The sequence below is a fragment of the Cydia splendana genome, chromosome 13 (assembly GCF_910591565.1).
Source record: "Cydia splendana chromosome 13, ilCydSple1.2, whole genome shotgun sequence".
NCBI classification, from domain to species: Eukaryota; Metazoa; Arthropoda; class Insecta; order Lepidoptera; family Tortricidae; genus Cydia; species Cydia splendana.
Window position 1 is genome coordinate 8,864,957 of NC_085972.1, and position 6,665 is coordinate 8,871,621.

At 33.3% G+C, this 6,665-nt stretch overlaps 1 long non-coding RNA gene across 2 annotated transcripts; it reads right to left on the minus strand.

Annotated features, from left to right (window-relative positions):
- Positions 1–45: 45 nt before the first annotated feature.
- Positions 46–4,970, minus strand: LOC134796558 (uncharacterized). 2 transcript variants are annotated; one of them, XR_010144953.1, is made up of 5 exons: positions 4,956–4,970; positions 3,206–3,274; positions 1,745–2,390; positions 1,255–1,332; positions 46–436 (listed from the first exon to the last, which is right to left on the minus strand). It is a non-coding gene; the product is annotated as an uncharacterized LOC134796558 (long non-coding RNA). The 2 variants fall into 2 exon arrangements; XR_010144952.1 differs by lacking the exon at positions 4,956–4,970 and adding an exon at positions 3,608–3,712.
- Between the last annotated feature and the right edge of the window lie 1,695 nt (positions 4,971–6,665).

A 6,665-nucleotide genomic window follows, 5' to 3' on the forward strand; every position in this document is an offset into this window, starting at 1 on the left:
GGGTGCTTTTTCATTTTCGGAAAAGTTCATCAAGAAAAGCACGTAAAATTGTAAGGCAGGTATTTATTTCACACATTTTACTTGCCCTGGTGGCTCCGATACGGTAGCTAATATTGTTAAGATAAAGGTCAGCACCCTGGAGTTATGGTTAACTTACCATCAGGACCATCAGGTGATATAAAAAAATAGGATCGAGAGGTTCTAATGGCATTGTAACATATGGGAGCAGATATTCAGAAATATTGGTTTGTAATTTCTGAATACTGAAAACAAAACAACAGCTATTATGCTGATACACTGGCCGACGCTTCACACTCTCACCTAAATCGCGTCGCCATATTTATTTTTAGTTTATCGATCATTGAGAACCATCCAGCCCAACTTGGCCTTTTTATGAAAAAGCTGATGATGACTCGGGTGAGCTCCGTCATCCAAACTGTGAATAGAAATATTCTATTAGTGAATCCAAATATAAATAAATTCGATTGTTTAATAGAATAAAGTAAGTGCTATTCTTAAGTAGGCATCAAACCCACTTACTTAATTACTTACTTATAATTATGAAAATGAAAATGAAAATGAAAATATTTATTTCAGACACCAAGTATCCATATTTTTGTCTACAAAACGAAGTATTATAGTCCGTTTTTTAGCATTAGAAAGAAGGTAAGTGATCTTGAGGTGTTTTTTTATTACAAAACACTTTTTTTAAATAAGTCACAGCAAATATGTAACAATTATAAATCATATACGATTATTTACATTCTTTTGCTTTCATAAGTAATATAAACTAATTTTTAAAAGCATATTTCAATAATTTTCAATAAAAAGACACGTCAAGATTGTTTACCTTTTTTCTAATACTAAAAAAAAACGAACTATAATAGAGTAAAATTAGTATACAAATATTAAACGTATCCATTCTTAGTCTGGGACAGCCAGGTTTAAACTGAATATCAATAAAACACATTGAGTTACTATTAATATAGAAAGGCAATACCAAACAATGAATATGTCGCAATCACAACCTGTATCACGCGACCTAAACGTCGTAAGCGTCGTAAAATGCATGGCGGTTACGCGTTTAGGTCGCGAGATTCACGCTCCGCTTCTATGGTTTGTGGTCAAAACAACAACAACTCTTGGCGCAAAATACGGGTTATTCTGTGCCGGTTCTATACGCAGTAATAGTTCAATGATAAAACACGAGGACTCATTTAAGCGGTAGGTCTATCTCTGTAGTAGTTCCCCCACCTCGCATCGCTGGCTTGTAATTTGGTATTTTTATGAGAAAGACGATGATGCCCCGGGCGACCAGCTGCATCATACCAACTGTGAACAGAAAAATCTGTGAGTAACCCGAAGTTAATTTACCACAAGTACCTACGGTGTCACTAATACATAGTCAGTAAGAATCGGGCTGTCTTTTTATTGTGTATTTTTTATCAGCCCAATAAATTATGAAAACAGTTTTCTTCCACTGTTGCTGCCATGTCGGCAAGTCTACATTTAGCTAAACTAAGGACGCAAAGCACGAAGAATTTCGTACATTGACACGCCGATGATGCCTGCTGTCAATGCCCCTGCCCCTGTGCGAGCGGGCCAGCAATATAAACATGCGCGTGCGATAGAGATAGGAAATAGCGTGACAATGTACGAAATTCTTCATGTACTCGTATAGCAACCTTACTTTGTAATTAGGTATATACGTATTAAATCTATGAGTAAGAAATAAAAAACTTACTGTATAGTGCCATCGTTGGCACGAGAAATATAACCCTCTCCGGCCTTGTCCTTTGACAACAAGTCTATAACCCGGTGTGGCCTGTGAAGCGAGTAAAATTGGTTTAACTGAATACTTAAATCGAGAATTTCCATTGAATTATGCCTACAGATAAATAAAATAAATAAAAAAGGATTCACAAAATTTATTCACTACTACTTGTCCTTTACTTAGTGGTGAACCCCTCTTTGGGTCAATGCCAAACAGATACCTAGTAGTATTGAACTAAACAGTGTCGTTTTTAATAAAATTTTAATATGTCATAAGGTCAATGTGGCTAATTCCGTCATACGCTCGTAGCGTATTAAGTACTCGTATTTGTTTGATTTTCAATCGTATGTATATTTTGATTGCTGAACAAAAAGCAATCGCGGCTTTGTCGACGAAATTATCAATGTTGTTCGTTGTTCGAGAAAAACGCTAGTGGACGAAAAAGCCCCTATGACGGAAATAGAAACAAAATTTGCGTGAGGCTATAGATATTAAATATATGTATTAAAAGGTTTAAAATTCACGTTTTTAAGTCAAAACTAATTTTAAAACGTGAGTAACCCGTTTTAATACATATATTTAATATTGCATACATTTATACTTACCAATCGGCACACTGCAAATGAAATATTTAAAATTCATCAATAGAGCAGTCCAATGAAGACAAGGCTTGGCCAAAATTCCTACATATAAATTTCAACCGACTTCAAAATAGGAGGAGGTTATATTCGACCGTATTTTTTTGGATCTGTTACCTCAGAACTCCGTCATTTCTGACCCGATTGGGACAATTATTCTTTTATTTTAAAGTAAGTATTGTTCCCAAGTTGATCCCATTTTTGTCAAACCCAGTTCTGATAATGGGATCCACGAGGAATTGAGGGAACTCCTCAAATCTTATTGGCATACTTATAGCAATTATTGTATTGTCATCAACAAAACAATCATTTTTATTCAAAAAAGTACCATTTGGAGAAGTGGAACTGCTGATGAAGAAAAGAAGGGGACTCTTCAATGACTCGTATTTCACCTTTGGCGATTTGTTTTCTACGTTAAGTTTGTTTAGCAATTAAGGTTCAAAGAAACATTTTGTCTACGTCCGGTTCTGATGATGGGAACTATGAGGAATTGAGGGAACTCCTCAAATCTTATAGGCATACATATCATTAGTAATCATTACATATACATAGCGCTATTTGTTTTGCGCTAGTCGGTGGCACCGACTTCAAATATAGTTGCTACCGCAATATAAAAGTAATAATATTATATTTTATCTATTTCGAGTCAGTTTTTCTTTATTTAAATTAGTTTTTGCTTTTAAATATTCAAATATTTAGACTTGACTGCAGTTTTTCCCTAAATTTAAAATTAAAATAAATAAATTAATATCGTGGAATTACTAGTTTTTTTTATTTTATTTAATAAACTCACTTGCACACTGGCTATGGTAGCCATCAGCACCACAGCGCTCACGACAAGCGTTACTCGAACCATTGTCTCCTAGACAAATAAAATGCACATATACATATATATATTGTATAGTTTGGTAAGCCTTTTCCGTAGCGTCAGTAGAAAAAGGCGGGAAAATTTGAAAAATGTAGTCTCTAAGGGTCAGTCTTCCATACAAAATTTAAATTTCGCGCCTTTTTCACTTTTGACTAGAAATTGAAGAAAATAAATGAGGGTGCCACTTCCTACGTAACTGTCACATTTTTGACGTAAAATGCTTGAACATGGCAACAATTTAGTATGGAATTTTTTTAATTCCATTTTATTTAATTTCTACTATTTTATGTCGCACGATAGCTATTAATTATAAATTTTGTGACGAACCTGGAGCTGTGGCGTAGTACGTGGCTTGCAACAAAATGACAATAATATATTCACGAGCGCTTAAATACAAAGTGGTCAAACATGACAGCGGGTCGAATGCTATCTTAATGCATATTGGCTAAGAGCGAGTTAGACGCAAGCTTGAGTTGATTCTACTTTTACTGAAATTGCAAATTATCCATTATTTCTAGAAGTTAGACCACTTACAGTTTAGCAACATGTGTTAATCGCCATAATTTAACTCCATTTAATTATTAAAGAAATTACATTGAATCAATAGGAGTATTACCGGGTGCATTACATTTGTTATAATTACTTTTCATATATTATAGTTTGATATATCGTTATTTTGAAGAACGTAATAAATGGCATATTACCGTAATACCTAATTAACGGTATACATAATGTTATTATTGGTATAATGGTCATAAGGTATATTTACACTTCCTCTAATATACAATGCCATAATTATTACATACTCTAAAGCATATTATATGTTATAACAAGTGACATCACATAATTATTTATGTAGCATAATAGTTGCATGACATAAATGGGTTAGGTTAGGTTGGAACTGCGACTCCGCACAAACGAATAACTACCTAACAAAAGGAGGGTTAGGTTAGGTTAGAACTTTGACCCTCCGTAGTATAAAATATTGTATCAAAAAAGTGGTTCAGGTTAGGTTTGAACTGCGGCCCCCGCAGAACGAAAACCGTGAAAAAATAGGTTAGGTTAGGTTAGAACTGCGACCTCCCTAGAATAAAATAGCTAGCAAATCAGTAGGCCTGCGTACTAGTTATAAAAAGTATGTTAAACTTTACGTTATCAGTAAATAAAATATGACAAAAAAAATTATACGATATATGTATTTATACTTGATAAAATTGTATGAAGTATTACGTTATACAAAAATATAATATAACAAATGTCATTATAAAACATGTCTATATACTATTTGAAAATTATATTACATTAGGCATTATATCAATGATAGTTTAGATGAAATCACTATATAATAAAGGAAACGTATAATAAAAATTACATTATAACATATAATAATATATCAAATGGCGTTATAACAAATGTATGATAGTTTTTTTATAATTATATTAAACATTACACACCCAGTATTACCATGTAAAACACATACCTACGTCAAGAAATATTTATGACGTTTACAATGACACTCCTCAGAGAGTTTAACTTCAGTGCACTTTATTTAGTAAAAGTTGAATTCAGATTCTCGAATCTGGGAATGAGAGCCGTGGACGTCCGACCGGTGTAGAGATCCTAAGCCCTTAGTCCGTGTTGGATTCGATCTAAACTACCGAAAAAAATTACATACCTAGGTACGTTATTTATGAGATTGTCTATTTCTCGCACATTCTCGGTGAGCTTCTGCTCAACTATCTGCTCGTCGCATCCAATGTAATATTTATTTTATCTAAGAAAATTTACATGTGCTACAGAACTCTAAATAAAAAGGGAACTAAGCAATTAAAATAGTATAAGAAATACCTATTAGACATATTTTTGTAACACAAAATGTAATATCATGCAACCTAATACATACCTAATCGATTTAGTGAAATAGTAATTAGGTACATGTATTTGTAACTAGACATGCTGCAGTTAAGTGTAGTTAAATCTTGATAAGAATACATCATTTAAAAGCATTAAATGCAATTATTATTTCATAAGGTGCAATGGGGTACCTTAAAAAACGTGGTAATTTTGGAAATGGTACATATCGTCAGGGATAGTGCAAAACCGCGTAACTAACAAAGTCAATAGAATTCTAGATTCAAACAATGTAACAAAGAAATTGGACCTTACTGCATTTGTTAGTTACGCGGTATTGCACTATCCCCGACGATATGTATAAAACCACTTCAATCAATCAATAAATCAATCAATCGTCTATTTGCAGATAAAAATAGTAGGTACAATGCATGCAAATAACTTTTATATTAAACATTACACCTCCGGTAATGTCAAAATTAATTACAGAAATCAAAAGAATAAAAATCCATTCACTTCATACTCATATATTCATACTTTATACTTAAGCAACACTTATGCTTATTCAACGCTTACCAAGGCATCTTGCTTACTGTTGCTAAAGTAGAAAGTGCTTCTAGTTTAGTAGGTACTATAGTGACCCGCCCCGGCTTCGCACGGGTTACACAAAACTTTAACAAATTAGTTTTTGTGTTTATCGCGAACATGCATACACACAAACAGACAGACGCGGAGGGGAACTTTGTTTTATGAAGTGTTAGTGATTTTCCATTAGGTATCTAAATTATCCCGCTTTCAAAATTAACCCAATGCACTTTACTACTTTCTATTACGAGGTATTTAGCGAAAATAATAATTAATGTTTTAACTAAAACTGGTTTTTTTTTACTAATCTCATACGAGTATATTACCTTGATCAAAGTTCATTTTAATACCTTACCTGTTTCGGAAACCTTGAAATAATTGTACCTTCTCTACTTTAAGTGTTATAAACGGGACAGAGATGAGTCCATAATGTTTGTTAATCTTTAAATAAAAATTACTACATAAACGACTGAGCCAATTTTGATGTTAGCACACAGATAGTTTATTGAAAACTTTTTTCCTGTGTTGGTATGAAAGTGCTTTTAACGTGCACTACGCAGACGAGGACGCGGGCAATAGTTAGTCTGTAATTAATCGGATTGGTTGCACTCCTAGATACATAAAAGCCGTTTCGCTTTCAATTTCATCCTCCATCTTTTTTGTATAAAAGCGTAAATTTGCCGCTACTAGCAGCTCTCTCTATTGCTAATACTTACTTCAACACAACTTCAGGTTTGTATATGCTTTTATCTTTTCAAATTGAATTGAATTAAGGAAGAATATTAAATAAAAACGCGATATTTTCTTGATTGGTGATCACTATGTGATCAAACTATACTATTTACCTACATCTAGGATGCAAGTCTTACGTAGCATCTCGCTTTGATGCCTACGTCCGTCGTAGGTCGAAGTCTTTGGAAATATAATATAAAGATTTAAACAGATGATT